This window comes from Salminus brasiliensis, chromosome 1 (genome assembly GCF_030463535.1).
Source record: "Salminus brasiliensis chromosome 1, fSalBra1.hap2, whole genome shotgun sequence".
Taxonomy (NCBI): Eukaryota; Metazoa; Chordata; class Actinopteri; order Characiformes; family Bryconidae; genus Salminus; species Salminus brasiliensis.
In genome coordinates, this window is record NC_132878.1 from 68067264 (window position 1) to 68083796 (window position 16533).

Sequence of the window (16533 nt, forward strand, 5' to 3'; positions counted from 1 at the left end):
AAATGCAGCACGTTATCAGCAAATACTGGAGGCAAATTTGCACTCATCAGCCTGGAAGCTGCTGAGTGCATACTTGGACATTCCAAAGTGACAACGATCCAAAACACCAGGCCAAGTCTACCTGTCATCGGCTACAGCAGAACAAAGTGAAGGTTCTGGAGTGGCCATCTCAGTCTCGTGACCTCAATATTATTGAGCCACTCTGGGGAGATCTGAAGCGCGGACAGAAATTATGGTACCCTTAACTTAATATTTTGTTGCACAACCTTTTGAGGCAATCACTGCAATCCAAACGATTCCTGTAACTGTCAATGAGACTTCTGCACCTCTCAGCAGGTATTTTGGCCCACTCCTCATAAGCAAACTGCTCCAGTTGTCTCAGGTTTGAAGGGTGCCTTTTTTCAGAAGGCATGTTTCAGCTCCTACCAAAGATGCTCAGTGGGATTTAGGTCAGGGCTCATAGAAGGCCACTTCAGAATAGTTTTCCTCTTCTCCCTTCTTGGGATTTCATTGTACCCTGCACAGATTCAAGACACCCTGTGCCAGATGCAGCAAAGCAGCCCCAGAACATAACAGAGCCTCCTCCATGTTTTACAGTAGGGACAAAGTTCACCTTTAATCTCTTTAGAAGTTTTTATGGGCTCTTTTGTTACCATTCGTATTATCCGTTTGATTTGTCATCAATTTTCCTCCTGTGGCCACGTCCAGGGAGGTTGGCTACAGTCCCATGGATCTTAAATTTCTGAATAATATGTGCAACTGTAGTCACAGGAACATCAAGCTGCTTGGAGATGGTCTTATAACCTTTACCTTTAACATGCTTGTCTATAATTATCTTTCTAATCTCCTGAGACAACTCTTTCCTTCGCTTCCTCCGGTCCATGTTGAGTGTGGTACACACCATGTCACCAAACAGCACAGTGACTACCTGTAGCCCCATATATAGGCCCACTGACTGATCACAAGATTATAGACACCTGTGATGCTAATTAGTGGACACACCTTGATTTAACATGTCCCTTTGGTCACATTATTTTCAGGGGTACCATGATTTCTGTCCAGGCCTGTTTAATGAGTTTACTTTCTAAAATAATTCTGTTGAAGCATGGTTCAAAATCAATGTCAGATTTTCATTTGTTCATTTTCATAGAAATTTTAAAGTCAGAAATACACTAGCTATTGACTCTCAAAAACTTATCTTCTGATGATGATGTGGATGCTCTTTAGTTTCCTCTAGTTTAAAAGAGCTTTTTGGTGTAGGAGACTGTCCTCACAACATCCCCTCTTCATTTGTAATTTCTCAAAGGATAAAGCAATACTTTTAGGATGTCAATATGCCTTCCTTTATTACGTGTCTTCTTCAAGACATTATAATAGGAATCTGAATGCGCAATGACCTTGAAAAATTGCAGTGTTAAACAATCTTAGACTTCCCTAAAAAGGCCCTTTCCCCCACATTAGTAGTTAAGTGCTGCCTAACTTTGTACTATTGCAAATATTGCAGTGGACTTAAATGTCAACAAAAATGTTGGAAAATTGACCAATAGTGTATATATTTTAGAAAGTTTAGCAAATTTATTATAAAGGAAAAACTAAAACATTGCAGTCACATAAGTATTCAGACCTTTTACTCTGTACATTTGGCTCTTGGGTCAGGGCTCTAGCTGGGCCACTCAAAGACATTCACAGAGTTGTCCCTAAGCCACTCCTGTGTTGTCTTGGCTGTTTGCTTAGGGTCATTGTCTTGTTGGACTGGTCCAAGACTTTACTAATAAATTACTATAATCATTTGCTAATTCTTAAATCTAATCTTTACATGAATGATGCTCAGATTTGACCTTCTAATCAACTACAGAACCTAGAAGTGGTCTTTGATAGCGTGAACATTCCTAAAACCTGCAAAGCCCAGGCTGTTCTTTCACACTCTCTTGATGAGAAACTGATTTTATTTCATGCAGGTCAATAAGTAAAAAAACTGTAATGCTTTGTAGAAGCTGAGTTCTCACCTTCACTTTAGCTCGTTCTCATATTGACCCTGTTCTCAAAGAGCTACACTGCCTTCCTGCCTGTACTCGTATTGATTTTACAACTTAAACTCTGATTTCAAATGTAATCATTTATTATTATTATTATTGTTGTTGTTGTTGTTGTTGTTGTTATTATTTGTATTTACAAAGAATGTATTATTATTTTTATTTTTATTATTAAAAATAATATTTGAATGAATGTGGTGTTGCACCACCTGTCAAACCTGAACACTTCTGTTCTAAAATTATTTTATACCATATAAAAGCTATGAAACAAATATGAATAGATTGCTGCATATACAAAACATGCCATATAAAAATTATTTACTATTTACTATTTAAATCTTAGTTTTCCAATCCCTTATTTTGTCTGGTGATTTTAAAAGTGATTGTCTTTATTTTAGGAAGATAAATCAGGGTCGTCTTTAAAGTGACATATATAGATTTCAATTCTAACAACATTTCATAAGTGCTTTATTATTATCAATGAAAAATCCGACAGGACTGCACAGAGTGCAGATACCTAACACAAAGTGTGTAAACACTCTGGGCACTAAAAAACATATATGGTTATGATCCAGGTTTCCTACAAAGAAGTTGCAATTGCTAAATCAATCAATCAATCAATCAATAAGCTGTGTATGTACAGGACATTCTCTGGTATGGCAACACAGTGGACTGAGCTGGCATTGGTCCATTCCATTGTTCACATAATAGATTTACCAAACAAAGCAACTGGTTATAACAATTCAGTGAACAACAATTTTCTGATTATGCAAGCTGATGAGGGCCTTACTGCTTTTACTGTTCTTACTGTTGATCAGCTTGGCTCACTCCCCTGAATGTGTGGTTTCTCTGGTGATGTATAATTTTTTGCAGTCAGGTGTTTGACAAAGGACAGCTTTTAGATCTTCTGCTTGCTAAAAGAATTTGACATTTGTCTCTCTGATGGTGTACCATTTTGGCTGACAGAGTGGTAAACCAAGTCCTGAGGACAACCCAAGTGAACCCCAACAAGGCACAACGTTTCTGACTTTTCAAGTTGATTTTAAGTAACATAAACTTGCAAAAGTTACACAATGTAAGAGAAGTAAAATATTTGTATAATTTTATTCAGATTAAAGAATATTCAGATTGTTTACTACAGAAAGGTCTGAAATCAGGATTACTGAACCAATAATAAACAGTTAATAAACTGAAACCTGTCAGTACAGGATTTTAATGTAGGGGGCTTTGTAGGAATCTTTAGTGATGTTCAGTGAGGGAGTGTAACAGCTTTTGTCTCTGGATGGTTTTAAACACTGCTAGAGCAGGGGCAAAGGCTTCTAAAACTAGCCTTTCACAGCGCTGTAGAACCTTATCAAAAGAATTAGCCTCAATCACCCTTTCTTCCTGGTTCATTATAACTAGTCCTTCCTTAATACCACACACCCACAAATGATACTCAAGCGAAAATGTTATCGGCTTCGGGAGCTTGCTGGCAGTTTTACTCTGGGATGTTTTCTCTTGGGAGTCATGAGTGATAATAACTTGTCTATTTCCAGTTTGTGGGTCCGTATAGATCATGATGTCTTCTGCAATAAACCATGGGTACTCACTGTGTTCTACTACATTTTCAAATGAGATGCAGTCGGTCACTTTCTTAACTCCTTCTTCAACGTTTTCCTCACTGCTGCATTTCTTCTTTGCCCATTCGTACAGCAGCTGCCTCTCTTTAGACTTCCTTGCTGTTTGTGGTAAAGCATTTGCTGTGCTTGGCTCACCAGGCTCCTGTGTGCCCATGCCGTCCTTCTCTAATGGTGTCGCACCTTCATGCTGCATTTGGGCACGTGATCCACTCTGGTGAAACTCAGCTGGTGTTTGCTTTAGGAGGTCAGATCTGCTATACTCTTCTTGGCATGGCATGTTTGTGCTCTCAGACTTGGGGTCAGGATTACATTTCATTTGTTGGTCTTCACTTTGCATGTTTGGTTTAGACCCAGTCCCCTGCATCTCTGCAGTGGTTCCCTTCAGTGATGCATAGTCGGGAACAGACTGGTGGCTTTTTTTAGGCATGGGATTATTTGGCAGCTTGCCTCTGCCCCGAAAAAATATTTCTAGTGTACATTTAGGGAATACTGCACCCTCAGTTTTTTCAAAAAATGCAGTAAGATCTTTGTTACTCTCAATCTTCTTGACATCGGCAGCATTGAAACATAAACTTTTCTTCAGCTTCTTTTTCTTCAGTTCTTCCTTCAGCTCCTCCAAACTTGCAGTTTGGAGTTTTTTTTTCAACTCATCCATCAGGTTTTGGCTGTTTTCAGCTTCTGACACCCATTTTTCCAGTTTGGTGAAAGTGAGAGTCTTGAGACCTGTTTAAGATTCAGAAACACTGACTGTTCCACTGATTGATTAAATGCAGGTCCTGTTGAGGAAACAACTGCTTGTATAAAACACTATAGATGAAACTTCATCTGTAAAATAGTTCATGTTCATATTCAAATACTTCATAGTAATAGATTGGCTAAATATGCAGCTGTTCACAGTACAGTTCACAGAAAGGCTATAATGCATTTATTTTATTTAAAAGAACTTACTAGGTTTACGTAAGGGACTGTCTGTTTCATCTTCATCTTTTTCAGAGCATTTCAACCTCTTTCCTGTGTGGTATATATATATATATATGTGTGTGTGTGTGTGTGTGAGAGAGAGAGAGAGAGAGAGAGAGAGAGAGTGTAAAGGAGAGGAAGATTAAATGATTATTAATGATTGAAAATAGTATTTACATTACAGAGATCTAAATAAATAATAATCAAAACGTTTAACTCACGAGCCGGTTCTTCACTGTCTGTCTTCCTCTTTTCTATAAAAATATTTTCAGACAAAATTATGAATACATTATTATTATATAGCTGGAAATAGAAATGGAAATATTGAGAAGATCATTGTGCTGTTATAGATGAACAGACCCAAATCCTCCATCAAATCAGGCTCGTTCTTCTTTAGCCATTGCAGTGTCAACTCAAATCCTCTGGTGGAGTTCAGATGTCTATAGAGTTCACGCATTTGACCCTCGTTCGTCTGCTGTGCACAGATCGTGCTGGCCATTTCGTTTGTTAGAATGCTTTGCTGATTGTCTCTGGGTTGGCTCAGAAAATCAACCAAAGTTTTTACATGTCTTACGCCATTTATGATTCTGACTCTGTGTTTCTCCAAAAAGTGCTTAGCCTCGGATGTCTGCATGATTCCTGTTAGACAAAAACACTACAAAATATTGTACATTTGCTTAGTAACTGCCTAGAGGAAAGTTGGTTAATGACTAGTTTAAAATGAAAATCATTTTCTGGTACAAGTTTGTTTCAGCTTTTCACAAAATGACCCCTGCTGTACATAAAGTGTTCTAATCATTTAAGAGGAAATGCAAAGAGCACTTTCACTTTTGTCCTAGTAATTCATCTTCTCTCTGTGATCTGTGAGATCTGTCTTCCATGGCTGTTTATTAGGCGTAGTAGTCCTGCGAGTCATGTGCTGTACAGCAGTAAACCTGCGCTCCACACTGAATACTGAGAGCAGAGCTGTTTTCATACCAGCTGTGGTTTAATAAAGTTAAACTTACCGGTGAAATGAGCAAAGCTTCCAGGTGCTGATGAGCGCTTCTGCAGCGTGTCTGTTCACCTGCCGGACTACCTGTGATACCCAGAGCATCTCTGGAGAATCAATTATAATTATTTGCCATCCCTAGGACTCAGGGTTGCCAGGTGCAACAAACAACATCCAGCCCATGGAGAGGTGAAAACCCACCTACTGGATGCTAAAACTAGCCTAAATGTTCATTCTGATATATATGATATATATGCACATTGTGTTTTACCTTTTAACATAAACTGTACAATAACAACTTGTTACTTGTTATTTATTGCACTTGTGTTCTGTATGCACTGTCTCTATGTTGCACCATGGTCCTGGAGGAACGCTGTTTCGTTTCACTGTGTATTCTGTATGTAGTTGAAATGACAAAAAAACCCACTTAACTTGACTTGACTTGACAATGTGTCAAACATTCATGACAAATGAACCAATAGAAACACTCCAAAATCCAAGGTTTCTGTGTGACAGCAACAATATAAATGAATGTATGTACAGTAATGTATAGTGTATGTATAGTGGTCATGGTCTTTTATTAAATATGCATTTATAGAAATATTACATTAAACTTATATTTGTACATTTCAGATGTTAAGAGTTTCAGAGGTTTTTTTTTTTTTTGGGAAGTGTGACTTTACAACCTGTACAAATTCTGCTGCTACAAGTCTCCTCTCTATGAAACCTTAGACTTCAGACTTTATTCTCTACTGCACTTGCCTGTCATTCCGTAGATTTCCAGCTCCTGTATGATGCAGTTTGTTTTCATTTTCTGCAGTCTGCATTCTAATGTTTTGCTGTCTGCAAACTGACAATTTTCACAGACAGCTGCTATTTGAAACTAGCTCAGTTTAACATGAAAACTGCAAATCTGGCTGATCCCTCAAAAACTAAATGGACTATCTAAAGCTACAAGTCTTAATTACTCATTAGAAAGATGAAGGAACTCAAAAGCACCATGCGAGAAAGCCAATCAATTTCTTGCCCCAATCAATGTCACATACTTAATATTTCTATGACATCTTCAAATACTACATAAATGTATTCCAAAATACTTTTAATCATTTTTATTCTAGCAAACTGTATATGTAAATTGTAGCACATATTTGGTTATGAAACCTGACAAATCAACAAATGTTTCCAATCTATGTTTAGGAAAATTCTTGAAGTGTTTTCTCCGGCTCAGTTTATTATGAATCAAAATTATGGCAAAATTATGTTTTCTAGTTCTGACACAAGTAAATATTGATTGATTTCTTGTTTGTTTGTTTCTTGGCTTGAACATCAAACAGATTTACTCCATGCATCTTTTTTTTTTGTTTTATACAAATGAAACTGAAAGAAAACATGCAAAACCAAAACATGTTAAAGCAAGAATTACACATTCATACAGTCCTCATAAGCATGTTTACCACAAATAAACTGCACTTGAAAGTTCAAAGTCAGTAAAAATGCAAAAAAGTGGGTGGTTCAGCATTAGCCAATATTATTAGACAGAAGTTACTGAGACCATGTCACCAAGCTGGCATCCATCCATGGCAATGTTTGTGTGATAAATTTACCGGTTGGAAAAAAACACTCACATCAAAAGAACTAGCCATTACAATTTGGTAACAACTTTTATCTGCTAAGATAAACATTTAACATTTACATTAAAATGCAATGTGCAATAAATTGAGAAGATACATAAACAAAATAATAAGGAAGAAAGGAAGAAATGAAATGACTGAACCATTGGTAAACTATTTGAACTACAGTACAGGTTTTCTTTGTAGGAAGCGTTAGTGATGTTCATTGAGGGAGTATAACCTCTCTTGTCTCTGGATGTTTTTAAACACTGCTAGAGCAGGGGCAAAGGCTTCCAAAACTAGCTTTTTACAGCGATCTATAGCTGCCTCAAAAGACTGGTATTCAATCACCATTTCTTTCTGGTTTATAAGTACTGCTTTTTCAATACCGCACACCCACATTTTATAATTGAGTAAAGTTCTAGTCTCCTTTGGAAGGAATTTCTTGGCAGCATTGTTTTTCTCATCAGTGATAATGATTTGCTTGTCTTTAGTTTTTGGGTCTGTATAGATCATGACATCTTCTGCAACAAAACATGGGTACTCCTTGTGCTCTGCTTGGTTTATGATGGAGATGGAGTCAAACACTTTCTCTACATCTCCCTCACTGCCACACTGTTTCTTTGCCCACTCATACAGGAGCCTGCGTTGTTCATTTCTTATGCTTCGCTCTTTCTGGTTTCGCTGTTCTTTCCTTTTGGCTTTTGCAGCAGTTTTTGTTAAATCACTTGAATATGTACTACAAACACCAGGTTGCCATTGTCTATTACTGGATAACACAATTTGGTCATTCATTTCCACAGGAAAATCTCCAATAGTGCTGTTTGATGGTCCATCTTTCTTATTTTGTTCTGTCCCAAAAAACCCTACAGACCTTACATTGTTTTCTTGAGGAGTATGGATAGCATTCACAGTTTGTTCTAGAGGTGGTGTGTCTGTATCCTTATTCAGCATTAAGGCACCAGTGTCCCTTTTCACATTAGTGTGCATATCTATACATTTTGACATTAAGCTCCCTGCTTCCATGCCCAGATGGCCAGGATCATGTCTGACCAAGTCGGAGTCATACTGAGTCTTTAGTTCAGTCTCCTGCCTGTCAAAAGGCTGCTCTAATAGAGTATCATAATCTCCATTATTAGTACTAAGACTTTTTGTTTGCTCTAGAAGAACGGTCTTGTCAAGCAGTGTAACGGGGTGAGATTCGCTTGCCTCCTGAGGAGAATTTTGGATTTCACTTTGCATAGGATTCTCTGCTGCCACACTGCATGCAATAGACTGAAGAGGTTCAGCTGAACACAACCAACTCCTGTTTCGGTTTGAGTCAAAGAGTGTGTAGGATTCACTCTCCTGCATGTCTAAAGTTTTCTCCATTGGTGTGTCATCTTTGCAATCAGGCTCTTGACAAGGGACAGCTTGTAGATCTTCTGCTTGTTTAGGAGCAACTGGATTCTGAGGTGATGTGTGTGGTTTCTGTGTCTCTGTGGCTTTCTCTAATGGTGTGGCATCTCTGTCTTCATGCAGCATTTGGATAGGTGATCCATTTTGGTAGTGGGCAGCAGAGAGCTCTTGCTTTGAAATACTGGCGCCCCTGTGTTTTTTTTGTGATGCCTCACCCATGCCTTCAAACTGTAGATCATGGTTCATCTGCATTAGACCATCTACTGCCACACTTGTCTGGCCAGGCTCTTTGTTGGCCATTTTTGGGTCAGACTGCATGTTCAATGGAATCTGCCGCACATTCAAATGCTGCTCTAGTTGTGTATCAGCCTCTCCACCAGGCCTTTGGCAAAGGTCAGTACTAAGATTTTTTGTTTTCTCTAGAAGATCTGGCTTTTGAGAGGGCAAAACACTCTTGTCAAGCAGTGTAACGGGGCGAGATTTGCTCGCCTCCTGAGAATTTTGGCTTTCACTTTGCATAGGATTCTCTGCTGCCACACTGCATGCAATAGACTGAAGAGGTTCAGCTGAACACAACCAACTCCTGTTTCGGTTTGAGTCAAAGAGTGTGTAGGATTCACTCTCCTGCATATCTAAAGTTTTCTCCATTGGTGTGTCATCTTTGCAATCAGGCTCTCGACAAGGGGCAGCTTGTAGATCTTCTGCTTGTTTAGGAGCAACTGGATTCTGAGGTGATGTGTGTGGTTCACACACAGTCTCCTGTGTCTCTGTGGCTTCCTCTAATGGTGTGCCATCTCTGTCTTCATGCTGCATTTGGATAGGTGATCCATTTTGGTAGTGGGCAGCAGAGAGCTCTTGCTTTGAAATACTGGCGCCCCTGTGTTTTTTTTGTGATGCCTCACCCATGACTTCAAACTGTAGATCATGGTTCATCTGCATTAGACCATCTACTGCCACACTTGTCTGGCCAGGCTCTACAACAGGTTCTTTGTTGGCCATTTTTGGGTCAGACTGCATGTTCAGTGGAATCTGCCGCACGTTCAAATGCTGCTCTAGTTGTGTATCAGCCTCTCCACCAGGCTTTTGGCAAAGGTCAGTACTAAGATTTTCTGTTTGCTCTAAAAGATTTGGCTTTTGAGAGGGCAAAACGGACTTGTCAAGCAGTGTAACGGGGTGAGATTCAAAGTTCTCTGAGGCAGCTTGTGGGACCATACTTAATATGCGATCATCTGCTGGAAAACAGTGAAATGTGGGTGGTATTGTCTCTGCTGCACGTGACTTGTTCATGAATGGCTCACACAACTTGTCAGTGAAAGATCCTCCAAAAGCCTGCATATTTACCTCACATACTGTCTCCTGTGCTTCCATGTCTTCCTCCAAAGGTGCATTATCTTTGTCTTCCTTCTGCATTTGGTCAAGAGATCCATCTTGACAAAATTCAGCAGGGAGCTCCATTGTGGTGTCCTGTCTTGGTGTACAGTCTTCTCTCTCATGTTGTGATTGCTTTGGAAAAGCTGTAGCCAAAAGTCTCTGCTCAGATTCAGATGGCACATTTATGTTTCCGGGCTTACTCACAGTTGTTTCTTGCACATTAGGTAGAGCATTAGACTGATCCAAAGAATCCCTGCTGTGAATAGGCTGATTGCTATTAAAACTTGAGCTGCACAATGATCCATAACCACTGCTGTTTAAATCTACAGTCTTGTCACTGAACACATCATCGTCATAGCTACCTATCTCTGGCATGGATTCATCTGTTCTCCTGTCTTTGTTGCCAAAAAATAACTTTACTGCGAGATCAGGGAATTTTGCATTGCGGCTAGCATCAAAAAATGACTGAAGTTTTCGGTTGCTGTTAATTGTCTTAACATCCTCAGCACTGAAACATAAACGTGTTTTCACTTTCTTATTCTGCAGCTGTTTTTCCAGATCCTCCATTTCTCCTTCAGCAAGTTTGTTTTTCAGTTTCTCAATCAGGGTTTGGCTGTTTTTAGGATCGGAGACCCATTCTTCCAACTTGGGAAAGGACCAAGCCATGAGATCTGTTTAAGGTTAAAACAAAACTGCTGTTAGCAGATTCTGTTGAGGGACAGCTAGTTAAACACATCCATATCTTTCAATAAATAAAAGACTTACCAGATTTATGTGAGTAACTGTCTGCTTCATCTACACTTTTTACACATCTTCTAAGTTTCTTTCCTATGTGTGCAGAACAGAATGGGGGAAATATATATATTTTTTCTTTTCAAAAAAATGAACAGCTTGGTAAACTCTAAGTGACAGAGATTTATGATAAACTGAAAGTGTAACAGGCATTACAGTAACTTACTTGCAGGTGAATCATGGTCTGAATCACTGTTGTTCTCTGTTGAAGTAAACAGTAAATTAATAATTTCACAACAATTACACAAGTCCCCCAACCTCCATCAGCTTGTAGACACAAAATAAAATGTTAAATGGTCAAAAATGGAAATAAATATTTTGCCATATATTTTTCCATAGTTCCTATTGCTCTTGTTAATTAGGGGTGGACAGGTCCTCGTTTTGAGTCTTGACTCCTTCCAGTGTTTGTTGCTCATGCTCTTAGTGTTTTTTATTGCCACTTTCACACTTTAGCTTAGCTTACATAGCTTACATTCTGATTTTGGTAAAACTCCTAAGTGCTATTAAAAAATGTAACGGTACTCAGCGGACTACTCTGAGATTTACCTTTCGTGCTTAATGATGCTGCGAGAATTTCACCAGCTCCCTCTTCTAATCTTTCAAACAGAGATTTTTAATAGCTTACCATTACCATGTTGTGCCGACTGCTTGCCAGCACATTTCTTGACATTGCTTACATTTTCTTTTTTTTTCCAAAAAATATGATACTCATCCTGTGACGTCACACATGACAACTGTCATAAACAATTATGGGGGCTGGGTTTGCAGAATCTGATGGGGGTGGAGGGCTTTTGTGTGTGTTTGGTGTGTTTTTGGAAGCCAAACAAACAGACTTACCCAAATCCTCCATCAAATCAGGCTCGTTCTTCTTTAGCCATTGCAGTGTCAACTCAAATCCTCTGGTGGAGTTCAGATGTCTATAGAGTTCACGCATTTGACCCTCGTTCGTCTGCTGTGCACAGATCGTGCTGGCCATTTCGTTTAATAGAATGCTTCGCTGATTGTCTCTGGGTTGGCTCAGAAAATCAACCAAAGGTTTTACTTGTCTTATGCCATTTATGATTCTGACTTTGTGTTTCTCCACAAAGTGCTTAGCCTCGGATGTCTGCATGATTCCTGTTAGAAAAAAAAATTAAAACTCACTGCCAGCACCACATATAGAATGACAGCACACAGTATTTTATCAAACAAGGCTGTGTAATATGATGATATTCACGGTCATAAACATGATCAATTACATCATGTACTGATAGTACTGATTTGAGTTTTGAATTGAGTACTTCAACACTTACCATAAAACCAATATTTTCTTCTAAAGTTTTATATTTTTATAAATATTTTCACATGCAATTCACTGCTTGGCACCCAGGTTTTCTGCTGCTTTATTAGAAACACCTACCCTCTAGCTCACTACCTGGCACCTCATAGCTCCACTGTGTAGGTGCTCAGTTACAGATTGTGGCTAATCTGTTGCTGCACAGTTTACCAGCCCCCATCTACCTTATTTATTAGTGGTCAATTTCTGACCACAGGACCACTGTTTCTAAGATTCAGGCTTCTGACCCACTCATCTCAGCAGTTAATGTGATACGTACAAAGTATAGTGTATTTGCTTAGTAACTGCCTGGAGGAAATTTCGCTTACTGACTGGTAGAGTGAGTGAGTGACTGACTGATGGATTTTGTTACATAAGACATTTTCTAGTAATGACCGTCTGAGGACCACATTTTGCCACTAACAAGTACATGAACTGCTGGGAGGAGATATGATCATAGATAAGCTGAGGTTGAGCCTCTTAGATTGAAATATAATTATAAAGGGAAGTAGTGCAAAAACATACATATCATGTTGACTCTACATAGCTACTGGCAATAGGAGCACGACGGCTGCCGGCCTTGCCCAGCATCAGTACCACGGTGTTAGCATCACTTCCGTAGCATTAGCATTGCTACACGGCCAGTTGCGCTACAGATGTTAGCATCGTAACGACTCTATTATCATGAAAAAAACTGAACTAGCTAGGTAACATTATGTTATAATGATATCCGACTTCAGTGTGGTGGAATTTTTTAGCCTTTTACATTGCCAAGCTTTTAGGATAAACTTTTTAATACAGTAATTACTTTCTGGCCTTGAATGTGCTACAGGCTCTGCTGTGCACCAGATTCCTTAAGTGAAACAGGTCGCTGGACAAGTGCTGCACCTACTGATTACGCCATGAAAATTAATACAGGGTTAGGAACAACCTCATGCAGGGTAAAATATAACACGGATATTTTATGTAGTTCAGCATGTGATTGTGATTTTGATCATATTACATCCCCTTAGCGCTGACAGTTTTGCACATTTTGCACTAGCGAGGTGCTTTAAAATAATTTGTATTTATAAATGTTTTTATATATTCAAATTTTGTTCAGCAAATGTATTTCAATTTTGTAAAGTTATCGTAGGTTTAACATCTACTCAGTGGCTGATTGCTATCTGAGTATATATATACAGTGGGGAAAAAAAGTATTTAGTCAGTCACCAATTGTGCAAGTTCTCCCACTTAAAAAAATGAGAGATGCCTGTAATTGACATCATAGGTAGACCTCTACTATGAGAGACAAAATGAGAAAAAGAAAAGTCAAAAAATCACATTATCTGATTTTTAAAGAACTTATTTGTAAATAATGGTGGAAAATAAGTTTTTGGTCACCTACAAACAAGCAAGATTTCTGGCTGTCACAGACCTGTAACTTCTTCTTTAAGAGGCTTCTCTGTCCTCCACTCATTACCTGTATTAATGGCACCTGTTTGAACTCGTTAACAGTATAAAAGACACCTGTCCACAACCTCAAACAGTCACACTCCAAACTCCACTCTGGTGAAGACCAAAGAGCTGTCGAAGGACACCAGAAACAAAATTGTAGACCTGCACCAGGCTGGGAAGACTGAATCTGCAATAGGCAAGCAGCTTGGTGTGAAGAAATCTACTGTGGGAGAAAATGGGAGACCTACAAAACCACTGCTAATCTCCCTCGATCAGGGGCTCCATGCAAGATCTCAGCCCGTGGGGTCAAAATGATCACAAGAAAAATCCCAGAACCACACGGGGGAACCTAGTGAATGACCTGCAGAAAGCTGGGACCAACATTACAAAGGCTACCGTCAGTAACACACTACGCTGCCAGGGACTCAGATCTTGCAGTGCCAGACGTGTTCCCCTGCTTAAGCCAGTACATATCCGGACGCGTCTGAAGTTTGCTAGAGAGTATTTGGATGTTCCGGAAGAGTATTGGGAGAATGTCTTATGGTCAGATGAAACCAAAGTAGAACTGTTTGGTACAAACACAACTCACTGTGTTTGGAGGAGAGTGAATGCTGAGTTGCATCCAAAGAACACCATACCAACTGTGAAGCATGGGGGTGGCAACTGTTTCTCTGCAAAGGGACATGAAAAAATGAATGGGCTCATGTATTGTGAGATTTTGAGTGCAAACCTCCTTCCATCAACAAGGGCATTGAAGATGAAACGTGGCTGGGTCTTTCAGCATGACAATGATCCCAAGCACACTGCCAGGGCAACAAAGGAGTGGCTTCGTAAGAAGCATTTCAAGGTCCTGGAGTGGCCTAGCCAGTTGAAAGTCTGTGTTGCCCGCCGAAAGCCCCAAAACATCACTGCTCTAGAGGAGATCTGCATGGAGGAATGGGCCAACATACCAGCAACGGTGTGTGCCAACCTTGTGAAGACTTACAGAAAACATTTGACCTCTGTCATTGCCAACAAAGGATATATGACAAAGTATTGAGATGAACTTTTGTTATTGACCAAATACTTATTTTCCACCATTATTTACAAATAAATTCTTTAAAAATCAGACAATGTGATTTTCAGAATTTTTTTTTCTCATTTTGTCATAGTAGAGGTCTACCTATGATGTCAATTACAGGCCTCTCTCATCTTTTTAAGTGGGAGAACTTGCACAATTGGTGGCTGACTAAATACTTTTTTCCCCACTGTATATATATATATATATATATATATAGTGTAGTATAGAATGTGTATATATATATATATATATATAGTATTTTTGATTTAAGAAAACATTAATATAATGTGTGGCCATCAAACTCAAGAGGAATAATTGACCACATTTAGATTTACCCACTGCGCTATAATAATAATAATAATAATAATAATAATAATAATAAATTTGACTGAGACACATTCAATGAGCACCAATATTTTATGATAACTGCACTCTATAACCAACCTCTGTAACCAATAGTGAATCTACTATTAACCATTAATCCTGTGTGATGACACTGATTCATTATTATTCAGTTATAAATATGAGGGTAATTATGTAACCGATAGACTTATTGATCTAGGAGATTGATATTATTTATTATTTATGTTCTGAAACTAATTTAAAATATTACTGTGTGGACTGTTCGTGGGCGTTAGCTTGAACTGCTGTGAGGTTATTTCAGAGCTCAGTGTCTCCTGTTTCAGGAGGATCCTGTTCAGACACACACTTAAGCTCATAGCTCATTAGCTACACATTTACATTTTTAATGGCTATTTATGTACTTCTACTTGTCCCGCAAAACTAGGAATTCCAAAGTATTGAAGAATTCCCCTTTTTGTCTTGTTGTTTAACACGTTCACACCATCATTTAAGAAGAAATGTGAAGAGCACTTTCACTTTTGTCCTAGTAATTCATCTTCTCTCTGTGATCTGTGAGATCTGTCTCCCATGGCTGTTTATTAGGCGTAGTAGTCCTGCGAGTCATGTGCTGTACAGCAGTAAACCTGCGCTCCACACTGAATACTGAGAGCAGAGCTGTTTTCATACCAGCTGTGGTTTAATAAAGTTAAACTTACCGGTGAAATGAGCAAAGCTTCCAGCTGCTGGTGAGCGCTTCTGCAGCGTGTCTGTTCACCTGCCGGACTACCTGTGATAATGGCACGATTCTTTATGTCTGGGGCAGGAATTTCCCGCCTAAACTGCTTCCAACACACACACACACACACACACACACACACACACAGCAGTTTTGTGGTCACACAGCAGAGCACGGTCACAGGCTTCACCGACCTTTATTTTCATATTTCACAGATTGAGCCACAGCACGGCTTGGGTCGTTTCCTCCTACGTCGAGCTGCACGACTAGGAAACGTCTCCGAATTACCAGAAGAAGCACCAAAGCAAAATAAATAATAAATACAAATAAATACATAAATAAACTATATTTATCGTTTCAATTGTACTATTAAAATAAAGAAAATATTAAAAGTAAAGAATTCACTTTGCACCGCATTAAGCCTTATTGTTGTATGTCTAATGACTAAACGGGTTAATATCATTACATCAAAAGAGAAAGTAAGATTTAATATATTCATTATTTTGTATTTTTCATTTATGAAAACATTAATATAACGTGTGACCATCAAACTCGAGGAATAATTGACCACATTTAGAGTTACCCACTGTGCTATTATAATAATAATAATAATAAATTTGACTGAGACACATTCAATGAGCACCAATATTTTCTGATAACCAACCTCTGTAACCATTAGTGAATCTACTATTAACCATTAATCCTGTGTGAGGATACGGATTCATTATTATTCAGTTTTAAATATGAGGGTAATTATGCAACCGATAGACTTGCTGATCTAGGAGATTGTTTCAGAACATAAAGAATATCAAATTCAAAATATCATTACTGTGTGGATCGATCGTGGGTGTTAGCTTGAACTGCTG

General features: G+C 38.7%; 2 long non-coding RNA genes across 2 annotated transcripts; both read right to left on the reverse strand.

Moving 5' to 3' along the window:
- Nucleotides 1-4602: 4602 nt before the first annotated feature.
- LOC140535368 (uncharacterized) lies at nt 4603-5068 on the reverse strand. The gene is made up of 3 exons (XR_011977535.1): nt 4976-5068; nt 4837-4869; nt 4603-4666 (listed from the first exon to the last, which is right to left on the reverse strand). It is a non-coding gene; the product is annotated as an uncharacterized lncRNA (long non-coding RNA).
- A 5525-nt stretch (nt 5069-10593) lies between these two features.
- LOC140535372 (uncharacterized) lies at nt 10594-10971 on the reverse strand. The gene is made up of 3 exons (XR_011977536.1): nt 10944-10971; nt 10751-10813; nt 10594-10656 (listed from the first exon to the last, which is right to left on the reverse strand). It is a non-coding gene; the product is annotated as an uncharacterized lncRNA (long non-coding RNA).
- Between the last annotated feature and the right edge of the window lie 5562 nt (nt 10972-16533).